Below are 20,446 nucleotides of genomic sequence, written 5' to 3'. Positions count from 1 at the left end.
CATGATGTTGTGCCTAACTTGACTATTAAAAAGTAAATGGATATCAGAGAGGGCTTCTTGTCCAAGGTTAACAAGAAGTGTACGAGAAGAGAGTTTGTGTAATCGTACCCTGAGGACCTTTTCAGGATCAGGAGTAGGATTGCACAGACTGCTTGGATGTCTTCTAGTATACACTCTTGAAGATAATATATGAAGTGGAGTCACCACCTGAACAAGAAGTGAAACACGAAAAAGCTTGAAATGAAAGAACCAAGGACAGAAAAACTCTATCCCCGGCAACGGCGCCAAAAAATGTTGTCGCACAGATTGTCACGACAACGCTCAGACCGGGGGCTGTCACCCTGATCCCCGATCTCTCCGTTTAAGCCTGTCTCCCGCAGCTAAGGGGGGTAGACCCTGTAGGGAAATGGATGACCAACTGTAAACCAGTTGGGTTGGGAGACACGAAGGAACACAACACTAAATAGATTTTATTAATTTAATGAACCAGTGCCTTATGGGTTTGATGTTTAAACGATTACTTACTAGATGTTGCAAAAATATAAACCATGTACAGCAATAATTTATCATCAAATAACTTGAACGATGCAAGTTATCCAGTAAATTCACAATGTTTTAACAATGATCTAGCAATTTTAAAACTTTGAAAGATAAAGCTCGATACACAACCACGTAATTTTGAACATTAACCAGATATCATATTCATGTAGCTAATCTTCAAAATGATCATTCATGCATGCCAAATCACATAAAATGATAAACATTCATTCCACATCAAAAAATTTAGCCTTAGCAAAGAAAATAAAGCACGATAAACCCCTGAGCCAAGACCGAAAAATGTTTCCAAAATATTTTGATGTTTTTTGGATAAAACAAAAATTAAATCTAAATGAAATTTTAAAAAATCTAAATCTCTACTTTAAAAGAAAAGAAACTCCCTTTTTATAACTTTTTGTAAATTTTTATACTTTTATAAGATTTTAAGTTCAAAACAAACTAAAATCTTAATAAAAAAAGGGGCTAAAACTATTCTAAACTAAAAAAATAAATAGATAAATAAATTTCTTCTTTTTTTATTTTTTATTATTTTTTTACTGATTTTTATGGCATTAAACAAAACTAAAGTAAAAGCATATAATTCTAAAAAGCTAATCTAAAACTATAAAATAATCAAATCTAAATTAAAATCTACAACTTAAAATCTAAAAAAAATTAAACAAAATATAAAAAAACTAAAACCCTAACTAAAGAAAAACTAAAACTAAAATGCTACCCTTAAATATTTATGCTTTTGATATTTTATACATACGCATCTTTATTAAAGTCAAAATAAAACTAAGATTTAATAGAACTAAAATTAAAATTAAAAAAGAACTAAGCTACGTAACCTTTTAAAAAAAATGAAACGCAAACTCCTAAAGCTTAAAAACGTGAAACGTAAATAAAAAAAATCGAAATGTGATTTAACTGTGTCCGCAGGTTTGCGGCTTCAAGCACTGGACGGTGGCGATAATGGATCGATCGCGGAGCGGCAGAGGGAGAACAGCGATGCTGGCTGGACGCAGGAAGAAAGGCTTCAAATGCTTGTAGCGCAGGGCCCAAAACGAAAAATGAAGCTTTCCTGTGCAGGTGATGGAGAAGACGCAGGTGAAACTGCGTGGATGGAACCTCAGCTTCTGGTTGCCGGCTTTAGAAGCGACTGTGTTTTTCTTTTGAATACAGTTGTGTAGATGAGAAGGATAGCACGGGTATAGGTGACAACCTGAGGACGCAGCAGAGAAGGACGAGTTGTAGGGGCAGCACACAGGAATGACGTGCGTGAAGGGTTGGTAAACTGCGTTGGGAGCCAGAAAACGCCAGCTGAGGATTAATGAAAGGTTTGCAGATCCATGGAGCACCGAGGAACAACGACTTGGGCTGAGAATGTTGAGGTTGTGAGACAAAATATGCTGCGTGAGGATGGCAGAGATGACTACGTGAGAAATGTTTTGAAATGGACTGTGCGGGTGATGGAATGGGTGGTGGCTGAGAATGCCAGAAGGAATCGCGGTTTGAGAAGAAGCAGCGATGGAGATGGCAGCAGAAGCGAATGGTAGTGACTGTAATCCAGTAACTTGAAAAGAAAATTTTAATCTTTCCCGCTCTAGAAACCCTGAAGAATTTCTCAAAACCCTGTACCTGCAATCTGCAAGAGAAAATGAAACCCAAAAAATGATGTGTATAAAACAAAATTAAAACCCCAGATTAGCTAAACAACATTTACGACTTTTGACTCTTAAACAGCCAGATCTATCAGTGATCAGCAGTAATATTATCAGAGATTCCAGATTTACTATGAAAAACTTCAGGAAATCTCTCATGCAATTCAGAAAAATAAACTAAATGATAAACCCAAGATCAAAACTAGCTGGGCTCTGAAAGAAAATGCTTGCGGGAGTTGGCTGGTTCAGCCGAGAACTTCCCCAAACGCCCACTGGTTTTCTTCGATAAGGGTTTCCTGCACAGCTCACTTCAACCATCAATAAAGAGAGAAAAAGCAGTACTAGATCTCAAATGCAATAGAGATACTTGCTGTTACTTCAGAAAATCTAATACCATTCAAACCCTAGCAAGTGAACAAGATACCTATGCTCAACAATACTCTTCAATAAGCTGTTACTAATGGCTGAAAGCTAAAATATGCAGAAAATAAAATAGCTCATAGAACTTCCAAAGAGTAACACCAGCAAGATTTCAACCCCAAAGTCTTTCTTTATTAGCACCAGAAAAAGTTTACAAGAGAGCTTCTTCAGCACAAGACTCACAGATCGAATGATCTCAAATGACCCCTAGCACCCTATTTAAAGGGAAAATTCCCAACAGCTAGTTCGAGTGATCCACGTCAAAATGATCTCGACCGTCGATGAGGATCAAGATATCTCTTAATCTCATCCGTCGAATTTTTAATGCATTAAAAAATTGAAATTCTGCATTTATTTACTCAAAATATTATTTTATTAATTACTTTTTCATTTTTCATTTTTTTTTTTTAGATTTAAAGTTGTCGATTTTAATTTAGATTTGATTATTTTATAGTTTTAGATTAGCTTTTTAGAATTATATGCTTTTACTTTACTTTTGTTTTATGTCATAAAAATCAGTAAAAAAATAAAAAGGAAGAAATTTATTTATCTATTTATTTTTTTAGTTTAGAATAGTTTTAGCCCCTTTTTTTATTAAGATTTTAGTTTGTTTTGAACTTAAAATCTTATAAAAGTATAAAAATTTACAAAAAATTATAAAAAGGGAGTTTCTTTTCTTTTAAAGTATAGATTTAGATTTTTTTTTAATTTCATTTAGATTTAATTTTTGTTTTATCCGAAAAACATAAAAATATTTTGGAAATATTTTTCGGTCTTGGCTCAGGGGTTTATCACGCTTTATTTTTTTTGCTAAGGCTAAATTTTTTGATGTGAAATGAATGTTTATCATTTTATGTGATTTGCCATGCATGAATGATCATTTTGAAGATTAACTACATGAATATGATATCTGGTTAATGTTCAAAATTACGTGGTTGTGTATTGAGCTTTATCTTTCGAGGTTTTAAAATTGTTAGATCATTGTTAAAACATTGTGAATTTACTGGATATCTTGCATCGTTCAAGTTATTTGATGATAAATAATTGTTGTACACGATTTATATTTCTGCAACATCTAGTAAGTAATCGTTTAAACATCAAACCCATAAGGCACTGGTTCATTAAATTAATAAAATCTATTTAGTGTTGTGTTCCTTCGTGTCTCCCAACCCAACTGGTTTATAGTTGGTCATCCATTTCCCTACAGGGTCTACCCCCCTTAGCCGCGGGAGACAGGCTTAAACGGAGAGATCAGGGGATCAGGGTGATAGCCCCTGGTCTCAGCGTTGTCGTGACAATCTGTGCGTGTCAAACTAGCCCTTTTTAAGCACTCGATCAAGCTGTTTGAGCATTTAAACAATGTAACCCAATGTTATTTAGGAGCTCGATTTAGCCATGTCTTTGCGGCAGTCAAATGAAGGAGATTGGGTTTTGGATTTATTTTCTGGCTCAGGTAAGTTTTATTATATGGAATTGAATTTCAACATGTTATTTATTAATTTATATGTCATTGTACTAATTTACTTCATTATTTCTTTGGTGCTTGATAATTAGGTATAACACTAACATGTTGCCTTCAAAAAGGAAGAAATTGCATTGCCATTGAAAAAGATCCAATACAGTGCAATTTTATTTAGCAAAGAATTAATGCTCTTCAATTTCTTCCAGATACAATGAAAGAAATTGGGTTGAAGAAATGGGACTTTAGTGAATCGCGTGTGGCAAAAAAGGCAAAGGAACCCCAACCACCATTACATGGAATGACTGGAAAGGCATACATTGGGAGATTCGCAGACATCAAAGATCCATTAGAGGAGGAAAATGATCAAAATGACGCAAAAAATATTGTGGAAGAAGACAATGATGAAACTCCAGAGGACGAAGAGTTTGAATTACGTGACATTGTCGATTAAATTTAAGTTATACTTGGAAATCAAGCTCATTTTTGAAACTATTAATTAGTTATACTTGTAATGTTTTGACTTTGACATTTTATGAGAAGAATAAGCACTCACTTAAGGTTGTTATGTGTTCAATATTTGTATTATGTGATTTTCGCATTAATTTTTATGTTACTCATTGTTTTTTGAAAAAAAACAGTGATTATTATTTTTTTGAAATGAAATTCATAAAAATAAAACTATTATTTAACCATTTTTAGTTAAAATTTTCCTATAAAATTGTGATTTTGACATGTCATCTCTAGCAAAAAATTACAAAAAATTATCAAAACGTGTAGTTTTTTAGTTATATTTATGTTAAAAATGGTTATTTTTTTTGTCAATTGTTAAAAATTATTGTTTTTTAGAGACAATTATTTCATTTGGATTAAAATATTAATTAACGATGTGTAAATATGTAGAATATCAAAAATTCAAAATATCGACCTTCTTCTTTAAATATGCAAAACAATAAAAACCTCACTACAAAAAAATTAAAATAAAAATAAAAACAAGAAAATATGAAGAAAATGACAACTTCAAAAATTATTAAATTTAGAAAATAATTATTTACATTTCATACATTAGAAAATTTAAAGTCAAAAAATAGGTTTTTTTTTTTTAAATGGCCTGATGCAGAATTACCACTTTTTTAAATCAGCATGAAAATCACTACCATTCTAAAAAAGACGTGTGTTCTGCATCACGCCTTTTCAAAATCAGGTCACTTTTTTGCTATCTCTACAAAACGTGTAACAGTATCAGTTTCCGTTTCAAAGTTTACATTGTTTGTCTCTATTCCACAATATATGCAATGACAATAAGAAATTAACATCAACATCTAAGAAAATAAATATCATACTAATGTTGCGATCCTTGCTAAAGAGGAAGGCCCTTCCTCTCTAACAGGGTGCAAGAATGGAATGGAACTACTTAAAAATTCAACACAAGAATTGCAAAATTATCAAAACCTTCCGGAACGTAGATTATCACTAGAAAATTAGGTCCACCTAGGCGATTTACATACATGACTCATATCTGCTAAGATTATTTACAATTCACACATGCAGACTGGGTTTACAACATAGTATGATCAAGTCGACGATGACTGTCGAATGGCACGAACATGCCGATCAAGCGGTATCCCTTCTTGCAAAAAAAGGGGGTGTACTGCTATGGGTAGTTGACACGTAATGGTCAACATCTGACTCTACTTGGGGACACGTTGCTGCACTGTAGGAATGTGAGAATCCAGAATCTGCATCCACGCAACACACAACAGAAATAAGTAGCGTCCATTCAAAAATCAGCATATAACATCTAAGCACATAAAAGATAGAAGCTCTTCATTTATTAGCAAGGAAAGTAAATCTAATCCTAAATCAGAAATAAAATGCTGAAATAACAAGGAGTTATACAATACAAAGGATGCCCCATGGCATTAGATATCATCTTTGAAGAACAGTTTGAGCATTTGGCCATTCGCTGGTAGATCAAGTGGTTCGCCATCCAATCTGCTCAAATGGAATGAGTTTGGTCCAGCTATATCTCGAATGATGTACGGCCCCAGCCACAAACTGTCGAACTTCTTATGTTTTCCTGGTTTCTCATTCTTGCGATCCCAAAGAAGTACCATATCTCCCACCTGCAAAGATCTAGATCGAGAGAATTTATCAAAGCTTTTCTTAATGTTAGATTGATTTTTACATATAGCATCAAAAGTTGTCCTATGAGCTTCATCTAACTCCACAATCTGATCTATTCTATTATGAACAACATCTTTATTAGTAGAAAAATTCTGAAGGAGCTGATAAGCTGGCAATTTCAGGTGCACAGGTAAAGTTACATCCAAGCCATAAACTAATTCAAAGGGAGATTTACCAGTAGCTTTCTTCTTAGTGATTCTATCTGCCCATAAAGCATACTTGATTTTGCTATCCCATGATCTCTTATTATCTCCTACTATCTTCTTGATAATGGTTATGAGATTCTTGTTACTTGATTCAGCCAGACCATTACCCTGAGGATAGTAATTTGACGAATGAGATAAAACAATGCCATACTTGAAACAAAAAGATGAAAACTCTGAGGAACTAAAAGCTTTGGCATTGTCAGTAGTGATCTTAGCAGGGACACCAAATCTAGTAATGATATTATTTTCAATGAAATCCATAATAACCTTTTCAGTGGCATTCTTAACATGAATGGCTTCAACCCATTTAGTGAAATAATTCGTAGCAGTCAAAATCCATGAGTAGCCATTGCTAGAATTTTCATGGAACTTCCCTATGAAGTCCCGACCCCAATGCTGAAAAGGTGCCTCTACAATGACAGGTTGTAGAGGCAGGGCAGCAAGCTTCTGTTTCCCAGTGAATAGTTGACAGGCTTGACAAGCGCTAACAAACTTGTGCACATCAGATAAAATTTGAAGGCCAAAAATAACCAACTCTCAGGATCTTGTGGGCGGTAGTTCTAGCAGCATAATGACCACCACAAAATCCTGAATGAAACTCAGAGATTAATTTCTTGGACTCAACGTCATCAACACACCTAAGCACTATGCCCTCAGGATTTCTCCATCCAAGGCCATCCTTCATAAGGCAATACTTAGTGGCTTTCAGTCTAAGAGCCCTTCTCTTATGAGCAACTAAATGGTTAGGACATGCAAGATTCATCAAGTAATAAACTATGTCCTTGTACCACTCATGCTCTCCTAATCTTTGCAACTCCGGCGAAGATAGATCGCTAAGACAAAACAAACCAATCGTCCTTTCATTACCTTCAGTGAACATCTGAGCCAAACCTTGGCCTTTGACTAGCTTGGTGGGTCTGATTTCTAAATCATATTCTTGTCTTTTAGTGACCCACCTAGTGCGAGTTCCTAAGCAATCGGTTTGAGTTAATATATCTTTAACAGCAGAATGTGGGACGAAAGCAATGATTTTAGAATAACCCACATAAGTTTTGAAATGCTTAAGAGACTTGACCAAGGCATAAGCCTGCTTTTCCATGGTATTGTACTTCAATTCGGAATTTTGAAGTGCTCTACTCATGAAAGCGATAGGCTGCTCATGACCATCTTTATTCTTTTGTAGCAGGACACCAGCGATGGTATCTTCGGAAGAGAAAGAAAAAACCATGAAATCCTTGGAATAATCCGGACTAACTAAGACAGGAGCTCTTGCAATAGCGCATTTGATTTCTTGAAAAGCCTTTTTGTTGCCTTCTTGCCAAACAAATTTTGCATCTTTCTTTAGAAGACTTTGAATAGACTTAGCTATTTCTGCGTAATTTGGAATAAACCTTCTAATAAAATTTATCTTTCCAAGGAAAGACTAAAGGGATTTAAGATTATGAGGGAGAGGAATCTTTTGGATTGCTTCAATTCTTTCAGGATCAATCTTGATTCCTTCCTTAGAAATGATATGGCCAAGTAATTTCCTTTCTGTTACTCCAAAAACAGACTTAGCTGGATTCAAAGAAATCCCGTATTCTCTACATCTTTCGAAAACCTGCCTAAGATGATTTACATGACTAATACCATCTTTACAAAAAACAGTAAGATCATCTTGGTAAATTTCAATAAATTTCCCGATTAACCCCTTGAAAGCATAATCCATAGCCCTTTGGAATGTAGCCCCAGCATTTGTTAATCCAAACGGCATTCTGATGTATTCAAAGGTACCCCATGGTGTGGTGAATGTGGTTTTATGACGATCTTCCTTTTTAACCCATACCTGATTGTATCCAGAAAAACCATCTAGCAGCGACATCATTCCAGAACCGGTTACTCTTTGCAACAAAGTCTCCATGTTTGGCAAAGGGTAATTATCTTTCTTGCATGCTAGATTAAGGTTTCGAAAATCGACACAAAGCCTTATCGTACCATTCTTTTTCCTAACAATCACCAGATTTGAACACCATGTCAAATGCCTGGTTTGAGCGATAATTCCTGCTGCAAGCATTTTCGCAAGCTCTTTCTGAACTAAAGGGGCTAATTTAGGATTAATTTGCCTAAGTTTCTGGCGAAAGGGTTTAGCATTTTCATCTTTTAAGGGGATAGTATGTTCCATGACATCTTCCCTATAGCCCTTTAATTCATCATAAGAAAAAGCTAAAACATCTCGATATTCTCAAAGTAAATTAGTTAACTTTTTTCTTTCCTGCACACTAGTACCTCTACCAGTTTTAACAATCTTTGGATTTTCAGAAGTACCAATGTTTATCTCGAGATATTCGCCTGGGTCCATCTTATTTTCTTCTCTCAACTTCGTGGCATCATGCTGATCAAAATGTTGCTCTAAGGCAACCACATTCCTAGGAGTAGGATCTAAGGTATGCTCATGATTTAAAGATCCATCCTCCTCAGAATCTATCCGGAAATCCTCAAACTCATCCAAACTATTAAGAAAACAAATGACTTGCTTTTCATCATTGAAGACCTGCCAATGTTCTGATTTATCTGGAACAGATGGTCTAAATATTACTTCCATTTTGATCTTATCATTAATTAGCTCATCAGATAACTGGAAAGTAGTAGCAGCTACGGCAAGTTCATCTGCCAAACTGTTTTGCTCTCTTGGGATAGCTTTGAGGTCAAGAGCATCAAAGTGCTCCATAGCATCCCACACAACATTTCGATAATTCCTTAGTCTTTGATTTTTGCATGTGAATTTATTTTTAAGCTGCATGATAACTAAATCAGAATCACCCTTAATGCTAAGCAACCTAATCTTCAAAGATTTTGCCAATTCAAGACCCAACAATATAGCCTCATATTCAGCAACATTGTTGGTTGCTTCAAATTCTAATCGATAGGCAAACTTGAAAATGTGATCAAGGGGAGATTTAAGCACTATTCCAGCACCTTTACCATGCCTAGACGATGCACCATCGAAGTACATATACCAAACTTTATCCTTGAGATCCTTAATCTTATCATCGGGAGGAATTATGAAATTAGACATGATGGCATAGTTCCCAATGTCAGATTGCTCTTTGATTATCTCGTTGTGAGGTCTCTTAGGATCTTTGACATGAAATTTTCTTTCGGGCTCTCTATTTAGTCTTACAAAACCATCACCCCTAGGAGAAGGAATCATAGCATATGACCAATTCATTTGAATACTTCCTCCTAGATCAGAGGCCCACTTTCTAGATAAAAGCATACCCCAGGCATCAGGCACATCCACAACAACAATATCCATGACAATCATGATGTCTGGGTAAACTAATAGATGAACTTGCAAATCTTTGATTAAACCATGCACTTCAATTTTCTTAGAATCCATGACACATATGTTATAGTAGGGTCTAGAAACTCTTAAGTTAAGCTGTTCCATGACCCTTTTAGTCATTACACAAGCTGATGCACCAGAATCCAACATGCAATTATTCAATTTATATCCATTAACTAGTAAGGTGATAAAGAAAGGCTGGTGATCTTTGTTATCAGCATCTAAGCTTTGCAAATATATGGGAGCATCGTGATAGTCAACTTCTCGAGTCTTCTGTTGAGAAGTATTTACTTGAGAACCTTGAATAGCTTTTACTAACTTGTCCTTTGGGAAGGGATTTTAGCAATCTCGAAGACAGGAACCCAGATTTTTGCATTGTTAAACCAACTTCCCAAATCGACATCTAATCCAGAGTTTAAACCAGGGTTAAAAGTTCGAGGGGGAATTTGATTCCCGCTTTGATCTTTATCCCTTCTCTGGTAGGTCAAACCTTTAGCTCTAGCAATTTCCAAGATTTGCTCGGGAGAGGGTTTTTCACCATATAACCTAGCCAAAATGTCATCTTCATTTTCAAGGTTATTTATACTAAAAGCTGATGAAGGATTCATAACATCACGACTATTTTCCTTGACCTTTATCCAATCATCCATAGACAAAGGAAACTTGCTACCTACCACATTTATTTGATCACCTATCCCAAACATTCCATTATCCAATATTCTTCTAACAATGGAGCAAGTGGCCTCTTCATGAAGAGCATCACAAACCCGACAATAAGGAGGAGCACTATCAACCAAATTAGTTATCGGATTAGGAGGTCTTTGCTCACTAGACTGACCCTTCTTTTGCCAATTGTTATTTCTATTATTATTATTTCGAGGTTGGAATTTTTGTGTTTGTGTTATTTTCATTTGAATCAACCTATTCTGCAAAGTGGCTATTTCCTTGTTATGATTAATTTCCATGGTTTCAATCTTTTGGAGCAACTTGAGAACAAGTTTGCTTTCAGGCTCTTGAACTGCTTTTCCTTTAGGTTCCTTTAGTTTCGTAGCAGCGCTATCAAAACCTGGGATCTCAGACTTCCCAGACGTTGCCTTGTCCTTTTCAAGCTCTACAGCCAAGGCTTGGAAATCTCTATAATCATTAAGCCTAGCACGCCATAATTCATAAGATGGCTCAGGACTAAAGGCATCAATGTAAAAATCTGAGAGATTTATCTGTAGGTTTATAGCCTTGAGGTAACTCTCTAACAATACCATTAAACCTTTTACTAAATTCTTCAACAGTTTCATTCTCTCTTTTTTAATTATGCTAATAGCTTTTACGAGGTGCCTTCCTTCTCTCTTATCTCCATATTTTTCTTTAAATGAATTAATGATCGATTCCAAGGAATCAAATGAATTCTGAGGCTTTTCAGTAAACCATTCATGAGCATCGCCCCCCAAGGTTAAAATAAAAAGAGTCATTCTAACATCTTCATGATCGAAATCAGGAGACCTTGCATACTTAGCCATCCATATGCTAAAATCCCTCAGATGCGAATTTGCACTAATCGCATTATCTCCCTGAAAGCTAGGCAACTTATCTATCCCAATTGATGGAAGAGCATTGGGATACCCTGGAATGTTAGAAAAATTGCAAGGGGCATACATATCCATGATGTTGTGCCTAACTTGACTAGTAAAAAGCAAATGGATATCAGAGAGGGCTTCTTGTCCGAGGTTAACAAGAAGTGTACGAGAAGAGAGTTTGTGTAATCGTACCCTGAGGACCCTTTCAAGATCAGGAGTAGGATTGCACAGACTGCTTTAATGTCTTCTAGTATACACTCTTGAAAATAATATATGAAGTAGAGTCGCCACCTGGACAAGAAGTGAAACACGGAAAAGCTCGAAATGAAAGGACCAAGGACAGAAAAACTTTATCCCCGACAACGGCGCCAAAAAATGTTGTCGCACAGATTGTCACGACAACACTCAGACCGGGCGCTGTCACCCTGATCCCCGATCTCTCCGTTTAAGCCTGTCTCCCGCGGCTAAGGGGGCTAGACCCTATAGGAAAATGGATGACCAATTGTAAATCAGTTGGGTTGGGAGACACGAAGGGAAACCAACACTAAAATGATTTATTAAATTTACAGACCAGTGCCTTATAGAGTTAATCGTTGAATGAAAATGCTTCGAAAAGATGAACTCATCAACAATCCTTTACCATCAGATAACTCAAGCAATGCAAAATATTCGATAGATGCACAATGCTTTAATAGTGATCTAGCGATTAAAACTCAATAACGATATTCCAGCAATTTCGCAAGATAAATGCTTTAAACAACCACGTAATTTCGAATGTTAACCAGAGATCACATTCATTAGCTAATCTTCAAAATGACTACTCAAGCATGCTAAATCACATAAAAATGATAAACATTAATTCCACATCAAAATTTTAGCCTCAGCAGAAGAGATAAAAGTAACAAATTCCTGAGCTAAGACTGAATCTGGCAAAATGTTTCCAAAATATTTTTATTTTTATTTTTATTTTATTTTTTATTTTATTTTTTTTAAACAAAAATGAAACTTTAGATCCAACAAATGAACTAAACTAAAAAGGAAACCTTGTATCAAAATTTACTTCTAACAAAATTAAATCTAAACTAAAATAATTCAAAACCTAACTATAAGGAAAAAAAAAAAAAAAATTATGATTTTTAAAGCTTTATAATTTTTATGAACTTTTTATTTGTTATATTTTTTTTTAAACAAAACTTACAATTAAAATCTAAACTAAAGTCTAAAATCTAACAAAACTAAATCAAAATATAACTAAATCTAAATAAAACTAAAGATTAAGACTTCTAAACCTAAACCAAACTATACGCTAGCTGAAAAGACAAAATCTAAAACGTAACCTTATGCGAGAAAATTAAACACTTAGCAACTACATATATTTCAAACCTGAAAAAACGCATTTATACCATACTGCGTACGCATAAAGAAGGAAACCTAACCCGTGATAAGAGAACAAAAAAAAAAAAATTACCTACGCCTGTTGTCTCGTTTCACCGTCGTCTATTTTTTTTTGTGCGTCGGTATGTCAGGTTGATGGCAGCGGGAGAAAGCAGTGGGAGATAGGCGTGAGGAGCAAAGGTCGAGGGGATGAGGCAGCGTAACAACAGGGAAGACTGCGGGCAACGTGGATGCAGGTTTTGGAAGACGCCAATTACAGTGAGCTCACACAATAAGGCAGGTTCGGAGCAGCGTGGGAATGAGCGCGTGGAGACCAGAAATGCGTTGGGCAACAAGGTTTCGTGTTGCCGCAATGGATGACAGCAGAAGGGTAGGAACGTGTGGTAGAAAATCTGCGGAGAGCTGGGCAAATGCTGGTGGGCAAAGACAGCTTGAAGAAATGGTGAAGAAGTCGAAAGGCTGCATGGTATTTTGGTGAATGCGAAGCGAAGAAAAAAAAATTCGCAGTGTGCAAGTCAACGTGGATGAGATAGTAAAGAATGATGGAGTGCTAGGTGATGAGGGTGAGAGACCTGCGTGGAGGGATATGGAGCGATGCGTGAGAAATTGATGGAAAGCCGTAGAGATGACTGTGTGAAAGGAGTAGCATGGGCAGTTTGACGTAGAATAAGGGTTTATAGCGGATATAGATAAGGATGAGGGCATAACAATAAAACAAAGAAATTTACGTGAGGAAGGAGCCACGGGGGAGTCGACGGCTGGAGAAGAATGAGCAGATCAATGGAAACTTAAGGCATTTTCCTTATCATAGCCCGGCATATACCACCATCCGGTAGATCATAGCCCTTGTTGCTTCGCAAGGATGGAACCTACATCAGATGGATGTCAAGACTGCGTTCTTACATGGTTCGATCACAGAAGAGGTCTATGTGGAGCAACTGAAGGATTTGAGATTTATGATCGAGAATCTCATGTGTGCAGGTTGAAGAAGGCCCTCTATGGGGTAAAGCAAGCACCCCGAGCATGGTATGAGAGGATCAATAGCTACTTGATGAAGCTGGGATTCACTAGGAGAGAATTCGACCCTAAAGTTTACTTTAAGGTTATAGATGACAAGCCTCTCATATTGGTGCTATATGTTGACGACCTCTTTCTAACATGTGTAGACCCTCTCATTCACGAATGTAAGAGGGAGCTGGCTTATGAGTTCGAGATGAAAGACCTAGGACTTATGCACTATTTCCTAGGGCTGGAAGTCTGGCAGAAACCAGGGGAGATTTTCCTATCTCAAGGAAAATATGTGGTGAAGATATTGGAGAGACTCAGCATGGTGGACTGCAAGCCCGTAACTACCCCGATGGAGCTTGACTTCAAGAAGTTAAGCGGTAGTGCTGCCAGACCTGTTTTACAAGATACTACCGAGTATCGTCAACTCGTCGGAGCATTAATGTTCTTGGTGAACTCCCGTCCGAATATATGCTTTGCAGTCAACACATTGAGTCAACATATGGTTGAGCCTCACCACTCGCATTGGATTGGTGCCAAGAATCTGTTGAGATATCTTCGTGGCACAATCACTCATGGGTTGAGATACACTGTCAGAGATGTGAGACTACTTGGGTATACTGATGCTGATTGGGCAGGCAGTGTGATGGACCGAAAAAGCACTTTCGGGTGTTGTTTCTCTTTGGGATCTGCCTCAATATCGTGGATGAGCAGAGTACATTTCTGCTAGCATGGCCTCCTATGAGGCAGTCTGGTTGTGAAAGCTCTTCAGTGAGCTGTTTGGATTTACATTGGATACCACCGTGATTCTGTGTGACAACCAGAGCGGGATCCGTTTATCAGAAAATCCTGCATTTCATGATCACTCCAAGCATATCTATATCAGGTACCATTATATTCGATATATGGTGCAGTGAGGAGAAATAAGGCTCCAACATATCGGTACAGATGAACAAGTCACCGACATTTTAACAAAGCCCCTAGGAAAGGTCAAATTCCTGACTTTCCGAGAACGACTTGGTGTCGTTCAGAGACCCTCTTATGAGGGTCGAGTATGATGTATTGAGCTTTGGGAGATCCAAGGGGGCACGGGTACTTCTTGGAGCGACATGTGACCAGAGGGCGACTCACCATCCCCTGGTGGTGCACTATGTACAGGGTAAAGGTTCAACCTTCCCCTGTGACACCCCATGGCGACTGTGAAACAGGATGATTAGTTCCCCTGTGGGCCAGGATGATGAGTTCTCTGTGGCATCCACTGGGCAGGATGATTAGTTCTCCTGTGGACAAGATGATTAGTTCTCCTGTCGAGGAATCCTACCCATGCAGTCTGGGACTCATGGGAAGTACCTCTCATCTGATCAATGAGCAGGGAAATGAGGATAGGGACCATAGTAGTACTATCAATGGACGCATTGCTGTATCTACCATACTCCCTATGCTAGGATGACCTCCATTGATCTGGGATCAATGATACTGATATGGGATCAATGAGAGTGGTTTACACTCTGACACTGACTTCGGGTCAGTGGAGGATGGTATGATACATCCTCGATCATTTCTTCTTCTTCATAGTTCGAGCAGAGGAGAGTAGAGCAAAGCAGAGCAGAGCAGAGTAGGGTCAAGCTGTATTGGACAGTGCATTTGATGGATGGATAGCAGGGACGGTTTGACGGATCACAAATGAAGTTCTCCCTAGTTGAGAGGGAGTGTTAAAATTGGCAACTAAGGCCAAACTCCATGTGGATCACCTTATATATGGCTTCTGATATTTTTCCTAGATTCCTCTCATCGAGAGGTGTAGGATTGATCTAAAGATCATCTGATTCCAATCAGTATTTATGGAGATATGAATTTATTTTGATTATGGACAAATTGTCAAGGTCGGCCAGCAAACTTATGTAGGCTCAAAAGCCCAACAGTCATGTATATTCAACCTCAACGTTTGCATATAAATACAAGGAGCATTCTCCTCATTTGGACAATTCAATTCACTCATCTCTCTCTCTCTCTCTCTCTCCTACGCATAAAAGGAGCCTCTCTCTCTCTCTCACACGTGTCACTGAAAGGAAGACGTCCTAGGGCAAGGAAGACACAAAAAGGACACTAGGACAGCAGGTCATCTCTTTGACCAGCGTTGACCTTCCTGAAGCGCAGACTGGGTGTGGTTGCCTCTCCTAGGTAGGCCGCAATTTTTGGCACGAAAATCAAGGTGATCTAACCTCTGGTTTGACTAGTGTTGACTGCCCTAGTTTAGGGCTGCAAGTTGACTTCAGAAATCTGCAAATTAACTGAACTTTTGGGGTTGTTCAAGGGTTGTTTCTTCAGGTTGTTCGAGGACAAGTTGACCGGAAATTGACCAAGTATTTTAGAGGTCAATTTCAGCTAGTTTGACCAAGTTTGACTTTGTTGATCTAGGGTTTGCTGCTGCTGATATAAAATTACAGAATTCAGATTTTGTACTATTTCTCTCTGCTGAACTATTGAAGATAAAAGAAGATTTGATCAAAGGGTTTCCCCGCATTGGGGTTTGTCCCTGGCTAGCCGCCACATCTTGTGTCTCTTGTCTTGGCTTGTTTTTTGTTGATCATTTAATGTTCTATCTGCACTTTACTTAATGTATATGTGATTGCTAATCTGTGGCTAATAAGAAGAAAAATAAGTAAACTGCTCTAAGCATAGAACATACCATAATTTTACAAGGTGTGGGTGGAGTCTTCACTTGGGGTGTTGAACTGCCCATATCTCGCATCTTGGTGATAGCTTCCTACAATGTGGTTGGTTTGAAAGCCTTGACCCACCCGTGTAATGGTTTAGCTAAACCTTCTATGAAAAGAATGACAACCTCTATTTCAAGATTCGGTCACCATGACTGCTACCCATTCGAATTTTGTGATATAAGCTTCTGGGGACCCGGTCTGTTTGAGTTGTGCCAACTCTCTAAAACGGATATCAGGTTCCTATTGATCAAAACGTTCTATCAACCTTTGGGTGAAGTCCACATCAGAGGTTATGCTTGAGTGTCCCAAGGTGACCAGTGCATGGTACCACCATTCATGTGCCTCCCCTTCCAAGTGTAATGTGGCAAATTGCATAGCGTCTACTTCTTGCATGGGATTGAGTCAGAAATAGGTATCCAACTTTTGTACTCAAACCCTTGCTGAGCACTTAGGTGATCGATCAAAAGAGGGGATGTTTAGCTTTCCTACCTTGTATCTTGATTATGCTACCCCCTAGGTCTATTCTTGTATTTGATGTTGTTGTATTCTTGGAAATATATGGTTTCCCATGTATTCTCTTCCAATATTGCATACTCCTGAAAGCATTCATTAGAGTCCATTATGCTCTGTTGCTCCTTGGGTTGTTTTAGGTTGACCATCTAAAAATCGAGGAAGTGTCTATGATTACTTCCATTAGTTGCCCTAGCATTAGACTATACAAAAGTATTGAAGAGGCCAAGATTATGGTTGTTACTCCCTTTAGCATTAGTCTTGTTACCAACATTCAAACCATTAGCAATGTTGTAACTCAAATCATTTATGGTTTGGATGAGTTGCATCATTTGTTTTTGTTCTTAGGCCATCTATTGTTGCCCTTGCACTAGGAATTTGGATATTTATGTCTACCCATGGATTAGCATATGCAAGAGTTCACTAGTATCTAGTCCTCTTCGTCCTTCCCTATCCCCCATTTTTTTTTCTGATTGTAACGTTAGTTGTATCTTCTGGAAGCATACAAGGCTCATGCACTAACAAGTTGGAAGGATACATAGCTTTGATACCATTGTGATATCCCAAGGGAATTTTCTTCCCCTTAGGGTTCCTATTTTAGCCAAGGTTTCCAATAAATCATTAAAGGCCATACACAACAACACATATTCATTTAGACATCAAGCAATGGGCTTCATCTATGTAACACAAGAACTTAAAGGATCATTAATAGCAATAAAATTCTTCCACAAACTTCGGTATATTACAAATGATTTCCCAATAAACAGTAGATTCCTCCAACGAATAATCCACAGTACAGTTCTGATTACAATGCCAAGATTTAGTAAATTGTAAATCACACTATTAGTACTATCCCATACTATTGTTTCTCTATTAAATTAAGTCACTGTCTATTGTGTTGTCACCAACTTGTTTGTCGTTTATGACAGACCCTTCCTTAACCGCTTTTCCCCGTAGTGAAGTAATGCTTCAACTTCTGATTGTGTTGGTTTGTGTTGCCTTGCTTGCATAGTCCAAGCTCGTACATGTTTCTCTACCTCTAATTGTGTTGGTTTGTAGTTTTCAGAGAGATGCTAATTAGGGTATTGTTGCCTTACAGCCTAGGGGTTGAATTAGGATGATGACGTTGTGCTAAACATCCTCAATAACAAGTACCAACTCCCAAAATGCCCCTTGAGACACCAATTTATACTTTCGTCATGCGACCCTGCAACTAGCCAAACTCAACTTGATCCATCATCATCCACGAGCTTGGAGACCAAAAACCCAAAAGATTATAGAGGAGACGTTGTCGCCTGTGTAGAAAGAGCCTTGTCGATATCCTTCAAATAGCGATGTCCTTTGTTGTCTTATAAATGGTCTAATAAATGACCTCACATAGATTTTTCCTTGTGTGCCAAAATCAAACCAAAATTGTTCTAAAGAAATGTGCTAAGCCAAAACAAGAAAAGAGGTGTCTAGGTAGGGTGGGATCAGCTCCATCGAAACTAGACAAGGGATTAGCTAGGGTGGGATCACCTCCACCAAAACAAATCAATAAGAAGGGGTCTTAAAACCCTCAGAACCTTAGCTCAAAAATAAAAAAGAGGTATCCAATCCAAATCGATGATGAAAATGTGATTTCAATTCTTCTTTATTTATATATTTTCACATGGGGTTCCTCAAATGTGAGGGGTTGCAAGTGCAACACCCAATTTGGGCTTTCTGCCCCAACTACCCCAAAATTTACCCAATATTGCCCCAAAACATTCGATAATTGGGTTTCCCCCTTTATTAAAGACTATAGCCTACAGGGTTGGATAGGCCACTTCGTCCTCTCGTGAGCTAGTAATCAATCGGGGACATTACAAATAGATCCCATCTAATGTAATAAACATTAACATCACTTCTTTGAGGCATTGAAAAGTGGAATGTGCTTACAATTGTTTCTTCTACAAGGGATATCCCAGTGGCAAACAAAAGTTTTCTATGGGTAAACTTTTTAGTTTTCAATTGACTTGTGGCATAGAGAAGACTTAATTATAGAAAATGAATGTCGATAAGAATAGCAAGAAAGAAAGAAAGAGACAATCAGATTAATCATTAATGTCAAAAAACGGCCATATTAGGTCGATGGGACTCAAAAGTAAATCAAGCAACAATCTAATGTGGAAATGCCTAAGGCATCTCCTGAAAAGGAAAAACAACAAAACCAAGAATCTATACTAGTAAAAAGACCAACAACTAAAAATCATAAAATGGAAAACAAACGGGTTATCTCTAGACAATGAAGAAGATACCAAACCTATGTGAGAAGATATGAAGAACAAGCACTGGTGTGTGTGCTTTTTGGGTGGGTAAGGTTGCAGGTTGTGTGTAGGATCCAGACAACCTCTTGCTTATGATTTGTATTAGAAACACTAGATTATATTTTTGCTTAAATGGATTGATCCGTTAATGAAAAAGGTATTACAGACTTTATGTGAATTTGCTTATGTTACTTAGTGCAACAGATCGAAAAGATTACAAATAACATAAACACATAAACAAGTTGAAAACACATACAAACACATCAACACAAAAAAATTTAATAAAGGAGTTCACCAAACTTCCTAGCTATGTCTCCTGGTCCTTTAGCTTCCAATGCTGACCGCTTTATTTTGTCTTCAAAATGTTGTTACAGGTATGAGCTCGAAAACAAAGTCTCAAATGTGAAAATGGACCTCACCATTGCGTTCAGCGCGAAATTTCGAGTCAAACGAGTATAAACTTGACCATATTTGGCCACTGTGACCTCCAGACCCCCTGGAATGGTCCAAAACCGCCTTTGTCCCTGCAAAACCACCCTCTGTTTGGCAAAAACCACCTCGATTTGCGCGCTGGTGGTATGGCAGGTTCGGCACCTGCAACAGTTTAAATATAAATTTGGTGGTTTGGTTAACCAAGTCCCACCCTTGGCACGTTGGTTAGCGGAGGTATGCGAAGTCGTTTGTTATATAGTGTTTTGGTGGGTCGAGGGTTAGAAACCCCCACCCGACCATTCCGCCATTGGTTATGTTATACATTGGATATGTTTGGTTTATATGATATATGGTTTGATATGGATGATAAGGTTTGGGCTATATGGAAATTAATATATACAAAGGTCCGGCGGTCGTGGGGTTGACCCCGACCGTCCGGCCTTTTTCCGGCAACTCCAACCGATACACCATAAATGCAACCTAATCCCGAATCTGAACAAGTCCTAAGTAGCCCGTCCGGTGCGGTCCTCCGGTGAAAACTTGGCCACTCTAGGAGGTGAGGGGTTCGATCCTCCCTGATCCCCAAAATTTTGGAAACAAGGCCACATTGGGCAAAATCCGAGCTGCCACATGTCAACACTGGATTGGCCCATATGACCCAGTGACAAGATGCCACGTCACCTCTTGTGCTGACATCATCCAGGACCCGTAGCTCATTCCCGGGTTG

General features: G+C 37.9%; 1 protein-coding gene across 1 annotated transcript in view; it reads right to left on the bottom strand.

Moving 5' to 3' along the window:
- The window catches only part of COP13 (Proteasome component (PCI) domain protein), a 200,713-nt gene that overhangs the window by 110,864 nt on the left and 69,403 nt on the right, over positions 1 to 20,446 (bottom strand). The gene's annotated exons all lie outside the window — the stretch shown is intronic.

This window comes from Pinus tabuliformis, chromosome 1_2 (genome assembly GCF_031772625.1).
Source record: "Pinus tabuliformis cultivar Carrire ecotype Pingquan chromosome 1_2, CPIR1, whole genome shotgun sequence".
NCBI classification, from domain to species: domain Eukaryota; kingdom Viridiplantae; phylum Streptophyta; class Pinopsida; order Pinales; family Pinaceae; genus Pinus; species Pinus tabuliformis.
This window is presented reverse-complemented; position numbering and strand designations above follow the sequence as displayed.